Genomic DNA, 224 nt, shown 5'->3' with positions numbered 1-224 from the left:
CCTGATTACCCGATCCTGCAATATATGTGGCAACCTAATAAGTGGATTGCTTTAGTCCTTCAACTTAAATTACATAACATCTTTGTGAGCATAATATTCATCTTTATTTACACACCTTTACAGGGTAATTTGAATAAAGCTGGAGAGAAACTTTTAAATTCGATTAATAAAAAAACATATCTTTCCATAATACATCAAATCAATAACGACAATACATGTCGACG

This window comes from Penaeus monodon, chromosome 23 (genome assembly GCF_015228065.2).
Source record: "Penaeus monodon isolate SGIC_2016 chromosome 23, NSTDA_Pmon_1, whole genome shotgun sequence".
Lineage (NCBI taxonomy): Eukaryota > Metazoa > Arthropoda > Malacostraca > Decapoda > Penaeidae > Penaeus > Penaeus monodon.
Note: the sequence above shows the minus strand (reverse complement) of the source record.